The following is a 21,148-nucleotide window of genomic DNA, read 5'->3' as shown; positions in this document are numbered from 1 at the left end:
ATCTTTGGATGTGAATGAATGTGAATCGGAATGTAGAATTTATAATCTTTAGATGCGAATCAGAATGTAGAATTTATAATCTTTAGATGTGAATGAATGTGAATCGGAATGTAGAATTTATAATCTTTAGATGCGAATCAGAATGTAGAATTTATAATCTTTAGATGTGAATGAATGTGAATCAGAATGTAGAATTTATAATCTTTAGATGTAAATGAATGTGAATCAGAATGTAGAATTTATAATCTTTCGATGTGAATGAAGTAGATTCCGAATGTAAAACTCATTGTTTTGAGATGTGAATGAATATGAAATCGAAAGTTGCAGGTTTTATTTTCGGATATAAAAGTATGCTGCCATCATTATAAATATAAATAATGATACTATTACTATCTTAAAATACCATTTAATTTGAAAATCGCAAGAGTTTTTATTCTAAAATCATTAGAATCTGAATACCTTTAATAAAAATGTCGATATTTATTAGTTGATGAATGCAATTTTTTATAACTATTTGAAAAGCCAAGTATATTAAAATATTAATATAGCTTATGATGTATCAATACAACTACAGCAAATTAATTTTCATTTTAACTATATCATTGCAGCAACGGTACTTTTTTCAGAGCCTAACAAACCCAAAGCTCTTTTAGGCCTAATCAGGATTATTACAAATTACCAGAACGTGCATTCCTTGTTAACATATTCTAATTCACAGATTATGTGTATGCTATTAGCTCAGACGCGCCGCAGCATTAGCTTTAAGCAGATACAGTTTAACTAAGCTGGTCTTTAGTTCTAATATCTCACCATTCTAGAATTTTGGGCTTATTAATACCAACCATCTGATCTCTGGCACACACATAATGAGCGACCCTTGAACACTTTGGTAAGATGTCACAATGATGTGGATCAACATTGTTTAGTTAGATAGATTTAATCAACACATCGAAGGTCTGTGTAATCCACGCATTAATGGACTAATTGTACTGAGTGAGAGTTATGTCAACCCTCTCTTGTAATCCGTTGATGGAGGATGGAAATATAGAACAAATATGAAACCGGTGGTATATCAATATAAATCCTGTGGAGAAATGTTTATGAATATTCAGAGAATATTATTACCTTTCATGTTCCATCAATAATACCACATTTGTCTCAGGCCTTACAAATTAAATTATCTTTTCAGATGCATCGTTGGCATGTTTAGGTGATAATGGATACAAACATTTTATTAACCCTTAACTGGAGAGGTGCGATCTGTCAGACAGCTAAAGAAGGACTTTCAGTCACCCCTATTCCATTTTTAGCTCAATCGAATGGATCGACTCTGTAGCTTCCTGTTCTTCGTGACCTTCACTACACGTGCCTCCCACCTCCCTTAAGGGTTAAGCAAGCATTGTTACTATATTTCTTAACTAGTGGACACCGCTTAATGTAATCGCAGTTTAGTTAATGTTATCATCCATTTTATATTATCAAAATCCTCTAAAGAGGTGTATTCAAATGCACACAAAATTTTTACACCAATATTATCACTGCATCGCTTAATGTTATTAGTTCTATTGTAGAGAATTGACTGATCCTTCATTTTCATTCAGCGTTAATAAGTAAAGTTCATAGAATTTTTTTACTCCATTTATAAAGAAACATTTGGGATCCATGGCGGCATATTCTTTTGTCGGGCATGTATTGCTCTGAATGGACAGCTATTTTGCAAAGGTTGACTTGAAATTTGTTGAATAGCCATAAGCCTCTGTTTGATGAGCTGGTTTGAGTGTTAAACGCAAAAATGAAATTATGAACATATATTAATGTTTATATGAACTAAGGTAATTCATGAACATTTCATGAGCAAGACAAAATAATAAAATTTGATTATTCGGACTGGAAAGAATGTGTTGAAGAAAATATGCAAATGAATGCTGAAATAATATTTTGAAACAAGGCAATTTGTTTAATAACTTTTAAAAAACAATAGAAGTAAACACAATATAAGTGAACCGCTAAGAAATAATTGTAGATTAGAGAAATCAAGATTTTTTTATTGTTATATTTAAATAAATTACAGAAGCTCTAAGATAATTGTTTATTTTTCATTTTTACCTTTAATATAGTAAAATTGTACCTAATTTTACCTCATTCGGTTATTTCTATCAGTCTGCAATGTTTTCACATGGCGCAGCTTAGCCAAATGTGGCTCTTGCGCCAAAAAACTTCACAAATCGCAATCGCAATGTTTTCACAATTCTTAAGTCGCCAACTGTTCGCAATAATCGGCAATTAATCTATCAGAGTTTTTTCCTCTTTTTCCTCCAGGGGAATCTGCTTATCTCTCTCAAATCTGCCTTCCACAATTTTAGCCATATCTAATGAGGTGATTATTTTCTAAATAACCACTTTCACAGTGCTTTTCAGTTGGGCGTTGGCATTTTTGTGGTTTATTATTAAAAATACTTAACATCAAAACTTTTAGTCGACTTTTCTTACGGATTTATAGATTACTTTTTCAAAAGAAAAAAAAGGCATATATATATTTGAAAATATTTAGCTCTGCTTTTGTACCGCTCCATCTGAGAGAATTTCATTGACTGTGTATGAGGGATACAATGACAGGTAACTAGCTACACGTTCAATGAAGTCACCCTGAATTATTGATTTGAAACTGATTTTACTTAGGCTTATCTTTTTGATATTTATAAACTGAACTTTCAATACATATAGTCTCACAATTACCTTTAATGATACATATATGTATGCACGGATTTTGGAATTGGTTGTAATAATACATGCGTTTCATGTTTTGACAATTTGTATTTTATTATCATTTATATTGCGTTATATTATAAGAAAAGAAAACGTGTGGATATATATGTTGGTACACTACTGTCAGATTATTTGACCTAGAGTGCCAAACTTGGCACATATAATAATTGAAGGATGGGAATGTGCACCCCATAGCAATTTTTTTTTCTTTTGTGAAATTTTTGTCTTAATTTTAACCCTTTCTTGGGCCGTGGGAAGTATGCTTCCCACCAAATTTATCAATATTTGTATGAAATTATGTAGGTTGGCATAAGTTCTGACACATTTTTTTAGAAAGGCAGAAACTTAGATGCTTCAGTTCTTTATCTTACACAAAATGATGTCTTGATTTGTTACTTAATGATTAATTAACCAAATTAATAAATTAATCAAAATGAATGTAGCTAATAAGCTAAATGAATCCCTTTTCTTATTCTAATTTCAAGCCTAAAAATATTTAAACATAATATGACTAGAAAAAAACGCCCCTTTAAAGGGTTAATTAAGTTATTTTTTTTTCTCCCGGAAAGAAAAAAATTGCATTCTATAAATATAATTAACAATAAAATTTTATTAAAAAAAGATAAATTTTCGTGATAAGTAAATTTTATAAATAAATTTCGAACAATATATAAATTTTAGATGTTTTTTCCCAGGGTACTTCTTTATTAAGTATGAATAAAAACGCTTTGAAAATGTATCTCTTGTATTCAGAGCTGTAGAGATTTGTCAGTTCTTGAGTGATCTATCTTTAATATCAAATAATGCTTACTTGCCGATTCACTGGTTAATGATTAGTTACCGATTTCGCTAAGATACCCATCTTTTCTTGGAATGAAGTTGCCTTAAGTCGAAACAGTTGAATGTGCACTGCTGTCTCCCAGCACCGATTAGAAAAAAGTCCCGTGTGAACAAGGCCGGCGTGTTTTCAGCTATCATTCCAGGAAATATCAGCCACCCCATGCAAATCTGAAGCTTAACTGATGATTATGATTATCCTGGGGTTAAATTGATACTTGTTGTCACATTTATTGCCTTTTTTTTTCTTTTTGTAACTCTATATAGCATTACAGCAAACTCTTGATTATTCTTGAATGGATGTAATGGGAAACAATTTATGAAGCAGACCATTGTCAAAAACTTAAGAGTGGAAATATTTTTGAATTTATGTTAAGGTTCTTGCAATTTTTTATTGTTTTGGTTTGGTTTGATGGAGTTTATTGGCGCAAGAAACATTTTTGATTAAACTGCGCCAACCATATGGCGGAAGTTAATCTTATTTTATAAGCTTGTTTCTAAACTGAGTCATTTTCCGGGACCTGTCAACCTGTAAAATCTGTTAAAAGTTGTCGCATGGTAAAATACAATATAAAAATTGTTTAAATATCATATCAAAAAGTAAAAGCCAATCATTTTTAAAAAAGTAAAAAAAAAAAAAATGGGATGGGAAACTTTATGAAGAATGCCTTTCAATTTAATGTGGAGAGAATAAAAGCAGCGGATGCGTTCGTTGTTAAATTGCGGACACTCTATCAAAATGTCTTGAACAGTCATAGGGCATTGATATACTGTATATCGGTGTACGGGTTTACCCAACAGCAAATGTTCACGTGTGGGCCGTGTGTGGCCAATTCTTAATCCCGTAAGAATTGTGTCAAGTTTTCTATCAGACAACAAGACAAATAATCGATTGGGTGTTTAATTATTTTAAGTTTATTTGCCGCTTTAAGGTTCCGCTAGTTTTGGCATTTTAAATGCTCTTTTCTATTTTTAATAATTTTTAATTAATTTTTCGAATAACATTAAAGATGTTTATAACTTACAGTAAATTATTATTGCATCACTTCTGTAGAAATAGAAAGATGCATATTTATGAATAAATTAATTTCATTCTATTAGTTTGTGTTAAATAGCTGTGTTGTTTTTAGATAATTATCATTACTAGTTACTTGAATAAAGATTTTTGGAGTCTAAAATCTGAGTATTCTTGTTACCCATTTGCTTGAAAATGGGGCAGAATTAATTCAACTCGTTGAACAAGGAGAGACCGGAAATTTAAAAAATAATTACCGCCGAATTTTGCTTCTTAATCAGTTAACTGTTTCGACCTCTTCGGAAAATGTATCTAAATAGTGTGGCAAAAATTTAGCAATGATGAGTATACTCGTCTAACACAGAGTATGTGTAATATGAAATTATGTTGTAATGAAATGACTTTTTTTTATTTCAGTAATCATATTTATTTATTTACTTAAACTAACATGCATTTTTTGCATATGAAAGAAAAGAAACATGAAAAAATAATTTATTCTTTTTATTTGCTGCTAAAGAATGGCATTGAGCAAAACATGGCACAACGCATAATAATTTTTTTTTGTCCCTTTGATTTCGACTTGGTCTCAAAATATTTTAAACATCTTGAAATTTACGAATATGTTGAAGTTTTTACTATAATTGTAATTCAAACTGCAAATTGTCACTACTTAATACTCCTGACGAATAAACTCGTCATAACGCAGAATGTATTGTTTTCATGACGAGTATACACGTCAAAAAACTGTTTTAATTGGTTAAGTTTGTAAAATTGAGCAAAAGTATTTTGACAATATTTAAGGCTATTTATGATGTTGCTACTACTTGAAAATCATCCTGAAACTTTAAAACAATTGTGTCGAAACGACTTTGCAGGAAATGATGAGAAATTTCTTGACTTTGATTGCAGAGCCCATGAGACAATTCGCATAACCTTGAATGTTTTATAAAGCGTAAATGGATATAAAAATGTTGACGGAAAAGCAATGAATTGATTAAATGAAGAAAATTACTTAAATTGACTCTAAATTTAGAATTACGCAGATGATTAAAAAAGCCACATACCAGAGTGGAATATAAGTCATAGTTCTGTGCTAACATACTTCGAAACTTATTTTATAATTAAAATGAGAGGAGTAATTTTCCAAGTATTTACCGAGAAATCTTCACAGTAATGTTCGGCGACACACTATTGTTAAAGAGGAAAAAGATAAATTTGCTTGGTTTCTGCCTGCCCCACGATGACCCGCCTACCTGAAAGGGCCATTTTGGCCTGGTGGTAAGGTTTCAACTCGTGAGCCGTAGGGTTTCAGGTTCGAGACCCGATTCCACCGAAGAATCGTTTTGTAAGGGGGTCTGTTGCACGTTAAATCCGTCAGGGCCAAACGTTCTCCCGTTGGTGTGGCGTGATGTGGAGGGGATGCGAGCTCTGGTGCCGTCCTCATGATCTGACTGCGGTTCAAAATTATGAGGTCCGTCCCAAAATAGCCCTAGTGTTGCTTTAAAACGGGACGTTAATATAACTAAACTAAACCCGCCTACCTGAAAGAGTCTAAGAATTTGAAGTTCGCCAGGGAGACAACAATTATTTATTCTTATTATCATCGCTGGAATATGAACCGTAATTAAGGGTATACATAATAGTACATTTGATTAAAATGAAATATTTAAATTAAATAGTCAACAAACCAATTCTGGGTTTAAGAGACTAAATTGAAAAGTAGATAAAGAAAGCAATAACACACATAAACATAAAAATAATATCACAATGTCCAAAGGATGGAATATATAGTGTACTGTACAGCAATATCAAACAAAGTATCAATATCTAAAATCATCGATCAATCCCATTATATGAAGTTACTGTCATATTTCAAAAGTAATAATTTAAGTGCTACCTTTTTTAATACTGTGCAGCTTCTCTTAATTTTTTTAATATGATTTTCCCAAGATTTCTAATTCATTATTAAATACAACAGAATAAAATCCACAGTAATTAAAAACAAGCTTCCATATTTTATAGGGACTCTTAAAACTCTTGTATGCAGCGCCGGTACATTTTAATCTAAATGAAACTGTACACCAGTTGGAGGGAATTCGCTATCCTTCCTAAGAATCATCGAATTCAATGTTATTTTCTTAGATTTTATCTCAGGAACTAAGTTAAGACTTACTAAACCTTTCCATTTTCACGAGGAGAAATACAAGTTCATCAACGCTTTAAAATTCACCGTTGAGACATACTTTCAATTTCATGCGCCACTAGCTCTTTTCTATTAACCTATAACTTAACACCCGGGTAGTCTGATCGGGGCTGCCTTTGTTAAAATATCTTATTCGGAACGCTCCTGAATATTCCATTGGGAGGAATTACTCTTTAAAGAGGTAAGATCACTGAGGCGGGAAAAGAAAACTCTCGTGTTTTGGAGGAAAATGATTTGTGAATTAAATTAAATGTGAAATGAATGATGGAGAGTGATTAATATGCATTTGAATAAGTTTCTGTTTGTTCTTTAGAACATCTTGTAAGTATGAGATAAGTAAGCAGTGTCGTGTTTATTGAGAGGATTATAATATTTTTCTATAAACGGTTTTAATTCGGGCGTGAGATTTTAATTAAATTTGAATGGAAATAGAACTTGAATACATGTTAAGCTCTTGACGTAAAAATTAATTGAAATTTCTTATTAGATGCCACTCCTGAGAATTAGGAAACGTAAGTATTACATATCAAGAACAAAATAGAGGACTCCACCACCACCAAAATAAAGAATAATTTTGCAAACAAGCCATAGGAGTTTTAAGACGTTATTATTAACTTACTTTCTGCTTTGTCTGTCTGTTCGGTGCAAATTTTGTAATAGATTTTAAGTATATCTCTCGATGAACTAGAGACTCGAAACTTTAAACAAAATTCAGAATTGAAAGGCAATGCAATATTAACTAACTTCAGTTTGTTTGCCTGCTCGGTACAAATTTTGCAATGTATCAAAAATTTTTTTTCCGAAAGATGGCGCTATGCTAAGTTGTTGGTTCATTGGGAAGTTAGTTTTAAAGCGATCGCAAAATTTCACACAAACAAGACTAAACAGCAAAATAATAATAATAATTGTTTTAAAAAAACTGCTATATCATGTTTTTAAAAAGGACTAAAATATATCAAATAATTACATTTCATACCATAGAGATTTATAACACCAAAGAATAGGCATTCAAAATTTGTGAATGTTGCTAGTGGAGCATAAATTAAGAGTTATAAGTGATATGTTATAAATATCAAAGACAAAAATGTAGGAACCCCCGTCAAAAAGATAACTCTGCACGTACATCGGAGGAACTTTCTTATTCGCTACATATTTATATTTTCTCTAGAAATATTTGAAGAACTGCTAAACAATTTTAATGTTATTCGCTTTCTAAAGTAAACTTTATCCGGCACTGTAACATGTGAAAAGGTGCTTAATTTCTTTTAAAGTTATTTATCGTTTTTGTGTTTTCATTTAATATTTCAATTTACAAAAGATAGCTTGTCCAAGTGTATTTGCCTTTTTAATTAGTTACTATTTTAATTTCGTTTCGTTTTAGAATACGATATGCATGTAATTCGATGCATGAGATACGCACTTGCATCAAATAAAGGGGCTTAAATGTATGAATCTAACGATATACTTCTAATAATAATAATAGTGTGTGTGTGTCTGTTGGCACTCTATAGGGCATACTGTTTGGCCTAGATTTACCAAATTTGGCTGATATATATAATATATATCTTGGAGGGTAGGAATATGCACTTTGGAGCGAGTTTTTGAAATTTTAATGAGAATTTTAATCAATTAAGAATCAAGCTGAAGTTTGGCATATTTTTCTGCGAAAACTCGCGAAAATATTATAAAAATTTATTTTCTTAATGATATCAATTTAATAGTTATGCGGAAATATCTTTATCTCAAATTAATAACCTTTTTCGTGTTTCAAAGTAAAAGGCCGTTTATTTTAGCTTCAACTTCCATTTTTATCGGTAACATATCCGGTGAAAGCTTAGAGGCCTGTTTTGGATTATCAACTGAACAATTTAACAGAACAGTATCGATATGCATTAGTTCTATACTAATGCATTAGTACAATTCGATTGGACTAATGCATCCAGAGAGTAAAAACATCGTTATTATGGTCATCAGGACCCAATCACCACATAGGAAACTTCTAATCCCTATATTCGAGCCCTCCCCCACTGAGTTCCATTTTGGTGTAAAATCGTCAAAAGAATTCTACAACTTGGGACGGCTTTTGGTCAGCATTTTACGTGCAGTAAATGTCAAGTCATTAAGGTTTGCAATTAACCAAGTTCCCGAGCCGCTGCATTCGAAATTTTTAAAATGAAAAATCATGTAATATTCTTGAAACGACAGCTTAAACAAATGAGCCGGCGTAATGTAGAATAAAAAGCAATTAAGATGCCTTAATTACGTCTTTTATAAAAGGAAATGTTAAATGTAAAAACAGGCGAGTAGAAGTCTTTGGACCGTGATTCGTACATAATTAAATCATTAAGAAATGGGGAAAAAAGCATTTCCATTTTAAAATAAAGCAAAACTAAATCCATTTTTTATATCGGAAAAGACTTGCGATTTTCTGTCATTTCTCGTATAACAAAATTGCAGCTGTGTGCAAATTTGTTTAAAAAGGTAAATACTATTTTATTCATTAAAAAGTTAAAAGAAATAAAATTTCAAGTTGTACCAAACAGATTCATTTAATTAAACATCAAAGTGAAAAGGAAATAAAAATCACTTTTTTTAAAAATAAATATGCTATTTCTTAAGCTAAAAGTTAATAAAAATGTAATAATTTTCTCTTACGCCAAAGGTAATTTTATAGAAAATTTCATTAGTCACATTAATGAAGAAATTGGAAAACTTCTAAATAAAATTAAAATTGTAATAGAAAAGCTTTCAGCAGTTGAAAATTCATTTTTTAGTTTGCTTTTCCTATGACTTTTTCTTCTATCACCTAATAGTAGTTAGATCTTGATAAGATTATAATAATTTATAAAAAACAATCATTAGCGTATGGTTTTCTTGTAAACTATTATAATAATTAAGCACGTTTAGTTATAAGTGTAGAAATTGAGAATTGGGAATAAAGGTTAATGTTTTAAGACTTTTATATTTTTCCGCGATATATATTTCAGAACAAAGATAAATAAAAAATATATTTTGCAAAAGCTTACTTGCATTAAAAATTAAAATAAATCATTAACATATTAAGATAAAAATTTCAAAATGTGAAATTAAATTAACCAGATATTAAAATATTGAAAATTGTATTGATATGAAATTTAGATCATTAAAAAGATTTTTTTTAGTTTTTAGATAATACAAAAAGCATTTTTTATAAGATAATTGCTTTTGGAAATATGAGTATCAATTTCCTTAGGCAATCCATAACGATTATGGATGGATTTAAAATTAATTTATAAAGGCGCCAAAATTGAAAATTTTTGGAGCGATTTCTCGCCAGATATAATCTTGACAATTTTTTATTGCAACTTTATAAGTCATTTTTTCGCATTTCTGTTATGCACCCAGGACTGTAAATTTGTAGAGGTGTTTTTAATGATTGGCATAATTTTGATATATTTGGAGAGAAACTGCGCATTAATCTAGTAATTAAGTCATACCACTATTGCTTATATGGGAAATGATTAAGCCTATTTTTACACTAGATCGAAATTTTTATTTGAAGCCCATTTCTTGATTTCTTTTATATTTTCTTTGCTATGACTGAATGCCATTTTTGGTGACATGACGAACTGTCTTCGGAAAACTTCTAATGATATTTTGCAGCTCCATTAATTAGCTAAGCCAAGCATTTCATTCAGTACTGCTTAAAAATGTTCAATGGATGAAGAAATCTTAAATTCGTATGATATTTTGTTTATATTTGACTGTTGCCATTCGACAATTAGTAATAAGCTCGATTTCTATGCCACGCACGTGAGCGTTATATATATATAGTTTAGGCTTAAGTAAATTATTTATTTATCGATTAAGTTATAAAATTTTGACATGTGAAGCTAAATTTAGCTATTACAAAAAAGGGCCTCAAAATCCCTACTGCCAGGTAAAAAATTGCCTCAAAATTCACAAAAACGCCCCACATTTTCAAACTTAAAAGGAAAATTCCCAGAATTCATTTAAATATGAAGATTGCCTAATAAATTTATGTTCTTTAAAAATTTCAGCGAAAAATAACATCACCTCGTTTGGCTCTTTTTTTAAACGAAACAGAGCCAAAGAACCGAAAGATATTGTTAGTAAAAATACAAATAGATTCCTTGCAGTTTAAATGGAAAACAGGCTTAGCGGAATGGGAAAAGGTGTCTTTTGATGCCACCGGAGAGATTCGGAATAAGAGTGCGACATAACTATGTTATCCGAAACATACATTATTCATGCGACCAGCTTTTAAAATGAAAATAGATTTATTTTAGGTCTAGCTTCTTTCCGCTGAGACGTCCTATGTTCAACTTCATATGAAGATCCCAGAATTCTATTTCTTCGAGCTAAGAGTTGTGGGTTTATTGTAAAAGCACATTATTTTTATTTAAGAAAAGACTCTTAAGAATACAAATCAAGTCATTTATTCAATTGATTTAAGTTGTTTTGATACGTATTAATGATACTTCATATTCGAGTATGTATATTTCTGAGATTTCATGACTACTCCTTTAATGTTTTATATGAATTTTAGGATGAAGCAGAAATCTAAGTATTAAAAGAAATTATTACTAAAATATTATAGCATAAGGAATGTAGGGAAAATATCACAACATCTGAATAATTTGTGAAGCAAGAATGGTTTAAAAAATTCGTAATTAATTTCTTAATTAGCGTATTGAAATCCCGTTTTGTATTATGCAGACTATCAAAGATGGTGAAAATTTCTTTTTTATAAGAATGTAACGTAAACATCATAAAAAAATTGTTTTAAAAAACCCCCTTTACGAAATAGTGTGAATTGTAGAAATGGAATACAATTTAAATAGATTTCTAAACATTTTAAATACTGAATAAAGACATATTTTGAAAATATTTAAATAGAAATTACACAAGAAATAAAAAGTAGTTCTTTGCTTTCATTATATTTTTTTCTCATATAGAATATACATTGAAGTAGTGTTTTGATATTTCTCCCCAAAAAGGCCGAGGGTAAATGTCCATGAAAGAAGTATTTTGTGATCATGAGCTTTGATTTATAGTAAAAAATAACGGAATTGGGTCAGTAGTTGAGACTGGAGGTTAGTTTCATATTTTTAAAAAAAAATATACCTGGATTTCGTAGAAAAAAAACATTATTATTCCGATTTAAAATCGATTATTGTACTGTAATATAATGAAGTATTTTGTGATCATGAGCTTTGATTTATAGTAAAAAATAACGGAATTGGGTCAGTAGTTGGGAACGGAGGATTGATTCCTTAGTTTCATATTTTTTTAAAACAAATATACCTGGATTTCGTAGAAAAAAAACATTATTATTCCGAATTAAAATCGATGAAGATATTCAATAAATATTGGGAAAATATAATCCTTTGTGATTTTTATAATTAGTGTACTGTATTATAATGAATTGTCTTGTGATCATGAGCTTTGATTTATAGTAAAAAATAACGGAAATGGGTCAGTAGTTGAGACTGGAGGTTAGTTTCATATTTTTTTTAAAAAATATACCTGGATTTCGTAGAAAAAAAACATTATTATTCCGATTTAAAATCGATTATTGTACTGTATTAAAATGAAGTATCTTGTGATCATGAGCTTTGATTTATAGTAAAAAATAACGGAATTGGGTCAGTAGTTGGGACTGGAGGATTGATTCCTTAGTTTCATATTTTTTTAAAACAAATATACCTGGATTTCGTAGAAAAAAAAAAACATTATTATTCCGAATTAAAATCGATGAAGATATTCAATAAATATTGGGAAAATATAATCCTTTGTGATTTTTATAATTACTGTAATAATTACTGTACTGTATTATAATGAAGTATCTTGTGATCATGAGCTTTGATTTATAGTAAAAAATAACGGAATTGGGTCAGTAGTTGAGACTGGAGGATTAATTCCTTAGTTTCATATTTTTTTAAAAAAAATATACCTGTATTTCGTAGAAAAAAAACATTATTATTCCGATTTAAAATCGATGAAGATATTCAATAAATATTGGGAAATATAATCCTTTGTGATTTTTTAATTACTGTACTGTATTGTAATGAAGTATCTCGTGATCATGAGCTTTGATTTACAGTAAAAAATGACCGAAATGGGTCAGTAGTTGAGACTGGAGGTTAGTTTCATATTTTTTTTAAAAAAATATACCTGGATTTCGTAGAAAAAAAAACAATATTATTCCGATTTAAAATCGATGAAGATATTCAATAAATATTGGGAAAATATAATCCTTTGTGATTTTTATAATTATATCTACAGAAAAAATAAAAATTTTTGCATTTTCTCATATTTTTTGCGTGTATTTTCACAAAGAGTTATTTTGTATGGGTAAGAGAAACAGTACCACATGATAACTACCCATTAATTCATTTTAATTCTGTTACATTATTTTGTATTTGAAAAAACAAGGGGGGGGATCAATATTTTTATCTCTCTACACCATATCCAGTCATTTTTTTAAATCTGAAATACCTTTTTATTGATTTTGTTTTTTATTGGTTACATTTTATTCTTCAGTCTATTTAACGGTTTCCGATAGAAATGTTTCCAGTGCCACTTCGAAACTGCCATAACCCATTCTTCTGTCAGCCATAACAATCCATTTCAAATACTAGTCTGCTGTGGAGGGCTGATTTGTGGAAGTCAATCCTTATCTTTCAAATAAATGATGCGGAGTAGTAACAAGGAACGACAATGCTGTCGAAAGGACTCAAAGAAAAATGTCATTGCTGACAAGGTAACAAAAGCTGCCAAACAAAGATTTCGAAGTTTGGTCTCCAGTGATTGGATAAGCCTGTTTTCCGACTTCCAATTAGGGACAAGACGACTATGTCCGGAAATAATAAACCAATCAGATGCTTACTAATGTAACCTGAATATGTGTTTCATTATCTGATCTACTTTCGTACAAAATTTGGAGATAAGGAAGGAATATGAGAAATAATCTGGAAGATTAAAGGCAATTGAGATTACATATTGATTTCATTATTTTATTCGTTTTTATCTGTTTTATAAAAACAATAAAATCAAATTGATTATTTAATCGAATATATCTGATTTTTTGTTTCGCGTCCTAAATTGCCAGATGTTTAATATTTATATATATTCATACTTATTCCTTTTTTAAATTTATTTATTATTTATTATAAAAATGTTTCTTCCTAATTGATTCAATATATTTAATAATTTAGCAAAAGCAGAAAGAAACAATTCTTGAAATATTTTTGCTTCCAGTTGTTCTTATTCAGAAATAAGCATTTAAGAAAAATACTCGCATGTAATTTTTTATCATTGTGATCTATTAAGTCAATATATTCATGCCTTTAAATATGAAAATAAATCGCTATCTCCCCTATTTATATGAGAAGTGTATATTGTGGGAACTATAAATGAAAACATACTGAATTATAATAAAATGAAATACAATAAATGAATACTGAATTAAATTATAAATGAATACTATTCGTTTCAGTATCTTGAAACAACTTTTCGATGATTCTTTCACACTAAGGGCTGTTGAGGCGCGGAAGCATGTGCATATATCCTGAATTTGTTGTTAAATATAAACATCCCTTATTTTCATCTTTCCTCTCACCCCCTATTTTGTTGAAATAAACCCATCCTAACATATGCTCAAAATCGTGGTGGTTTTTTTTTTTAATTCGTTGGCAAACAATATATTTTTATCTATGGAGATCAAATAAATCAAAATGCATCATTGGGGTGAGGAACATAAATAGGTTGAAGATGTTTATAGGTTATTTTTGTTATGATTATTTTTGTTATTTACATTCTCAACCAATATTATTTAATTTCTAAACTACTCTATAACAACGAATCGCTCAATGTGGTTAGAATGATTGGTATAGTTAAATTGTCTTCCTCAAGCGGTAGGCAAATAGAACTAGTTTAATCTGAAAATTCTTAATTAAAGCAACTAAACTCATTTGATTGTTAGACTTCTACCTATTTAGATGCCACAAAGTTCCTTTAGGTTAGCAAGGTACATTTCATGATATAGAAATAAATTAATAAAATTAATAATAAATAATATAAAATAGGTTTAATATAAAATTTAATAATAATAATTTAATGCAATATTTTTATATAAAATAGGTCTATATCTGATCGTAAATGATTTATAATACTTAATCTGTATTATTTTCTATTCTTAAAAGGTTAATTTCGTAACTGAACTAATTTCTATTTAGATTCTATTCTAGACTCCTGTGGCGATTAACTGTTTCGTCGAAAATACTAGTTGCGCTTAATTTCAATAGAATCGTTTGTGCCTAACTTGATGTTCATAATTCTCTCAACAAAGTATTTGTAATCCTCGCATTTTGAGAGACAGTAAAAAAATGTATTATTTTAAAGTCTTTCAATAATGCAAAACATATGTAATTCTCCAATTGTGATAGACGGTAGAAATGTATTATTTTGAATTCTTACAATAGTTCAAAGTATTATGTATTTTCAAAGTTCAATTTTAAATTCTTACAATATTTCAGAGTATTTGTAATCCTTGAATTTGACAGTATAAATGAATTACTTTAAAATTTTATAATTGTTTGTTTATTGTATACTTGAATTTGTCCAATTGTGACAAGTCTTGTGCTATTAATAATTTTTGAAATTGCAAGAAACCTTTAGCCTATTGTAACTTCACTTTCTTTTATCTCATATAAACTAGACCGATAATCAATGTAATATTTCAATAAGATGAATAAGTAAATATTTGTCGAAGGAAAGATAATAAACTTCTGTCATTTTAAAAAATTACTGAAAATTATGCAAATAGAATTTGAAAAAAAAAAATCTTTAAACATTAATAAAAAATGATTTGCTGTTTAAATTGATATGACTATAATTAAAAAATATTTAATGATGGTACAAATAAAACATTTAAATAATAATATTTCAGGAAAATTTAAGGTGAAAAGCGCTAAAATTTTGCGTATTTTTAATTACTTTTTAAGTTTTTCTTAATAGAACTTTCAAGATGTACATTCCATCCCCCAATTAGTATATCTGCCAAATTTGGTAGTTCTAAATCTAAGGATCTATCCTGTACAATAGAAACAAACACAGACAGAAAGAAGACACGAACACGCTTTCGCTTTCAATTCAATTATTATTAGAAATTATCATTCAGTAATTTCGGAATTGTAGAAATATCATTTCTCTCTTCCTCCAGGAAAGAAGCCGAAGAACTTGTATTATTCATAATTTTCGTCCTTTTCATCAAGCATCAACATAAAATAGCATTTTTACTAACATCGAAGCATTAATAGTTATTTAGAATCCTTATCAAAGTTAAATTATTCTTGACTTAACTAAGCTGTATCTATCAGCTTGTCCATCGTAAAAGCTCTTTCTTTAATAGAAAACATCATTTCTCTCTTCCTCCAGGAAAGAAGCCGAAGAAATTGTATAATTTATAATTTTTGTCCTTTTCATCAAGCATCAACATAAAATAGCATTTTTACTAACATCGAAGCATTGATAGTTATTTAGAATCCTTATCAAAGTTAAATTTTTCTTGACTTAATTAAGCTGTATCTATCAGCTTGTCCATCGTAAAAGCTCTTTCTTTAATAGAAAGCATCATTTCTCTCTTCCTCCAGGAAAGAAGCCGTCGAAATTGTATAATTCATAATTTTTGTCCTTTTCATCAAGCATCAACATAAAATAGCATTTTTACTAAAATCGAAGCATTGATAGTTATTTAGAATCCTTATCAAAGTTAAATTTTTCTTGACTTAATTAAGCTGTATCTATCGGCTTGCCCATCGTAAAAGCTCTTTCTTTAATAGAAAGCACTTTATCTGAAGTATCATATAAATTATGCCATACTCTGCGAAACTAGAAGGAAATAAAATTCCTTAGAATTACGATCTGAGGATTTAGCATAATTTTATAGATTCTTCCTAGATAGGAGGAGAAATTCATGGAATATTTTCTTTCCAATACCTGGTTATTATTCTCTTTCTAATTCAGAGGCGTCTTTTGTTGGAATGCATCAAGTTCTCACTCCCCCCCCCCCGATATTTGTTTTTGAAAGTAAGTTATAATGCATTCAGCATATAATACTCTCACTGCGGGAACTCAATATAGAAGTTACGGAGTGTCCTGAGATTTTTCAAAGAAGATTATACATTAAGAACATTCTATTCAAGGACTTAAGATGCAACATTTTTGTTTTTGTATTGAATCAATGTCAATGAGCAAAGTAAAATGATCAATACTGTTATCAATAGAATAATACTGTTATCAATAGAATTGGATAACAGTATGAAAAAATGTTTTTTTTTTTTTTTTTTTAGGATTCTTTTGAAATGTGATCGTATTTTGATGATGAATAGATCGTTTATTCAGCATTTAAAAATACTCCGTGAAATACGTCGATAATTATTTATGGAATTCTATTCATAAGATGAAAAATTTTAGTAGAAGTAGAGTACTTTTATATTTTACTTTAATCGCGAGAATAGGTTTTAATCTTAAAATTTTGAATAATAAATAGGAAATAGTGATATAAATAACTGAATGATATAATTTAAAACGATGTTTCTAAAAATACTTTTTAATTTGGAAATAAAATTCAATTTGAAATTTTGTTTTTGATTTTGTTAATGCAGTTGATATTAATGGAAATTGATGGCTAAAAAATATACATTTTTGATAGAATTTAAATGATTTTTTTCTTCCAGCAAGCGATTCTCTTTTCATCCCTTTCAAATTTAAACTACTTTTATGAAAAGTAATAAGATATAAATTATTATTTTATTTTTGTTGGATTTAATTTTCATCCATCTCCCAACAGTTTTTAAATATATAAATTTTAAATATGAAAATTATAAGGCGTAAATATTAAATATCACGTCTCATAATATCTGGAGCAGTTTAATGAATTTACGAATAGTAAATCATTATTAAATGAATGCTATTGCTTCAAATAAATGATTGAAAATAAATAATGGCGCGAATTATTTGCAAATGCGTAAGAATGTTACACGTGGTAAAAAATAGATTACTCGATTGTTATTACTAGAAATTTGTAATTTGAAATACGAATGTAAATCAAATGTTTAAAATAAAAATAAATATAATTGTATTTACCCAAATTTGTTGCCCGCCAAACCAAGACTCGAAAAGAAAAACTTTATATATTTGAACGATCCATACGAAACAACGTGTTTTAGTATAGATTAAATATGTAGAATGTATTCGAGTAGTAATGTGGGTTAAAATTGCTAAATTTTAATAACACGATGGTCTTATAACTAGCTTACATAATCTTCTCATCAACACTATCACTTAGCTTATCTTTGTATACTTCGTATCCTTTTCAATCGATTTTGTGCAAAATTTAATAGAAAACTACAAATACAGTATACAGTACAGCATTCTCTTTGTATACTTCCCATACAAAGAAAAAGTATTACAATAAAAAAAAAATTCGAATTCTAGATTTTGACGAATCTTCACTTTTCAGACATCCAAAATCCGAAAAACACATTTAACACATTTTTATGTTTTTCTGTTTTGCCATTCTGTGATTTAAATCTGTGAACTAAATAACTCAAAACTGCCTTGAATTGGAAGAATAATATTTAATATCTTGCTTTTACACTAAATATGTAATTTTCTATCCACTTTTGTACAAAATCTACTGAGAAGGAGTTTGTCCGGCTGTTGGAATATAAGCTAACGTACAAAGCGAAGATAGCTAGATAGATAAAATTTGGTACATAGATTTAACATTTAAGCTGAATGAATATGAATCCAAATCAATCCTGTTTCTGTATTTTCACAAGCATGTAAATGTGTGTGTCAAGTGATTTTAATCGGTCAGAAAATGCGTCAAAATTCTGGTTTCTTCGCATTTGTGCAATAACCGCTTCCCAACGATTAAGCGCTAAGAAAGTCTCCAAAGATCGCACTTATTATTCGGCAGTGGGCTGCAGTTAATAATTCAAAAGTACATTTATTAGAAACCTTCTGGGAGACTAACCATGCTGATGTACATATATTTTAGAAAACACTGTGCTTTTGCAAGGCTATATTATCATCTGTTCTTGCTTAGATAATTTAGGAAGCTAAGAAAGTTCTTAAGTATGTTCAATATACAAATTTACAAGAATTACTTTAAAAAGAATACCTATCAATAAGTTTTTCCTTCCTTAAATGGCAATGCAACGACTTAATAACACGTTTATGTTTGTAAAAAAATACATTACTTTCATTCGTAATAATACGCAATAAATTGCCATTTGCATCACAATATCATTAATAATACTAATGAACTATTGAACTTCAATTTTTGCCACATTTTTTTCAAGGATAAAGTTATTAAAAAAGGATTGCATTGTATCTAAATATCATATGTGACAAAACATTAACCAAAAATAACCTCGGGAAAATGTATTTCTACTGTATGCAAATAGGAAAATGTCTTCAAAGAATGGCTGAAGATGATTATTGAGGTTGTTTCACGCGCCGAAACACGTAAAAACTTAGATTAAATCTGAAAAAATTACTGTAATCAAAAAATATTATACGTCTACAGATGTTTTCTAATTAATTACCAAGGTCACTTGTTTATATCTCATTATCGAGGTAAACACCATTATACTTGATTACATGATGGGACATTAGATAAGAAGTGTATTGAGAGTGAATCTTGTTTCGACCACGGTCTTCAAAAATAACTTATTACAGTTTAGGTTGTAATTTCTTTTAATCGTACGACCTTACCAGAGAGCCACACCTTCTTTAGATGTACTGCATTCATTGGTTCATCAAATACTTCTCAATACTAAAAAACATTACAGTATCGAATCACATATTATTAATTCATTAGAATTTTATTCAGGATTTTTTTGAAAGTTTTATAGCTTATTTTAAGCTAGGGATTGTCATAAGTAAAAGTTTCAAAAAATTAATGATTACTTTGTTTATAATTTATAGAATCAAATCACTTTGAAAGATTTTCGTTTCATTAATAAATAATAATAATAAATCTGCTATCGCAAGTTTCAAGTTATGTGAGAACAGTATTTTTTTTAAAGTGACATCATGTTCCCATATGACTTATATTTCGTAATCACCAACGTTTAGAAAAGCGATGAGTTCTGACCATCTCAAAATTTTATATATAATATAATATAAACTTTCGATATCTCTCCTCGCTTTTTCATGTTCGTTTCCATTTTCTTCTCTGTGCTTCTTCAGGCAATAACTTCTTATGACCCTACTCTTTATTGGCCAGACAGGAGAAACGGGTACATGGCGTACATTCGCACCAAATTGTAACTTTTTGCTGGCGATAAGCCTTCTTTATCATTTACTAATAACCCTGAAACTGAAAAATTGATGCCTCAAAAGCGATAAATCGCCAGTCTTCTGCCCCTGCATTTTGAGGCTTCAAAAACCCAAAAGCGAAACAACATTATGTCCTCACATAATAATAATAATAAAAATGAATTGGCAAGACTACTAATCAAGCTTTCAGTAAATGAATTGAGCTTTGAAAATCAATGAAAATTTTAATTTTAAATATGTAATTTATTCCACTACGATGCATAAAACTGAAGTTATTTTAATCTTCTAAAACTTCACTTAGTTTGTATTTGCCTTTTATAAAATAATTTTTTTTCCTGAATTTTTTCATTGTACTCTTCTTTTGGCACACTAAATATGCTAAATTCTTAATCTTCTCAAAATTTTATTTATTTACCAACCACGAAAAACAATAATTCATAATAAAGTACATCTCGACACTTTTACAGCACCTCCATGAAACGTACACTAAATAAAATGGTCTCTGTCGGAAAAACAAGTTTCCGGTGACTGGCAAATCCATCAAAAATATAATAACATTGTCATAAAGAACTACAGAGGCATTAGAGTGGTATAAAGGATTGATAGCTTCATCATAACTGCAGAAACAATTGCTCAAATGCATTTTATCTCATTTATCATTTGTGGCAACAACCTTCTCTGGAAAACTGCTGATAATCTGCTGAAATATAACAACGCAAACATTTCGGATAAAGATCTTTCTTTTAGTTTCGACGATTACAAAGCGAATGCTATGATTAAAAGATGGCAAATTTAAGATAACTGAATTCCCGAATAGGAATTGTTTCATAAAAATTCATAACACTTAAAATATATCCCAATTTTATATTGAAAATTTCCTTATCGTTGATTATTGGTGAATTTTTGACATCTCTGCTAACAATAAAGATGTGTGTGTGTGTGTGTGTGAGAGAGAGAGAGAGAGAGAGAGA

At 29.3% G+C, this 21,148-nt stretch overlaps 1 protein-coding gene across 1 annotated transcript in view; it reads left to right on the top strand.

The window, feature by feature from the left end:
- The window catches only part of LOC129984157 (receptor-type guanylate cyclase Gyc76C-like), a 554,740-nt gene that overhangs the window by 193,599 nt on the left and 339,993 nt on the right, over window positions 1-21,148 (top strand). The gene's annotated exons all lie outside the window — the stretch shown is intronic.

The sequence above is a fragment of the Argiope bruennichi genome, chromosome 9 (assembly GCF_947563725.1).
Source record: "Argiope bruennichi chromosome 9, qqArgBrue1.1, whole genome shotgun sequence".
In the NCBI taxonomy this organism is placed as follows: Eukaryota; Metazoa; Arthropoda; class Arachnida; order Araneae; family Araneidae; genus Argiope; species Argiope bruennichi.
This window is presented reverse-complemented; position numbering and strand designations above follow the sequence as displayed.